This window comes from Tupaia chinensis, unplaced genomic scaffold, assembly GCF_000334495.1.
Source record: "Tupaia chinensis unplaced genomic scaffold, TupChi_1.0 Scaffold000235_1, whole genome shotgun sequence".
Lineage (NCBI taxonomy): Eukaryota > Metazoa > Chordata > Mammalia > Scandentia > Tupaiidae > Tupaia > Tupaia belangeri.
Window position 1 is genome coordinate 4903514 of NW_006159713.1, and position 374 is coordinate 4903887.

The window sequence follows — 374 nt, forward strand, 5'->3', positions numbered from 1 at the left end:
GCCCCCGCCGTATTCCTCCGAGTCGCCGGACACTCTCTTTTGTCCCGCCACGCCCCGCCCCGACCCCTTCGGGCCGCTCAGCCCGCCGCCCCTCCTGAGACTCGAAAGCCCAATCTCACTTCGCCTCCAAGGCCCTGAAAGCTGAACCCCACATCAGCTACCACCCCCACATCTCCACCACGCCTCCTCCCACCCCAGTTTCTTCTCATATCGTACATATACCCATTGCTCCTCTTGCCTTCATGACTCCAGTGTCTAACAGCCTCTCCTTAACTACCCTAACTTCTTCATCCTCAGAACACCCAGTTCTGGGAACCAGCAGTTAGCGTAATGGCTATGTCGCTGGACTTCCATGTAGTCGACCGCAGTTCGCG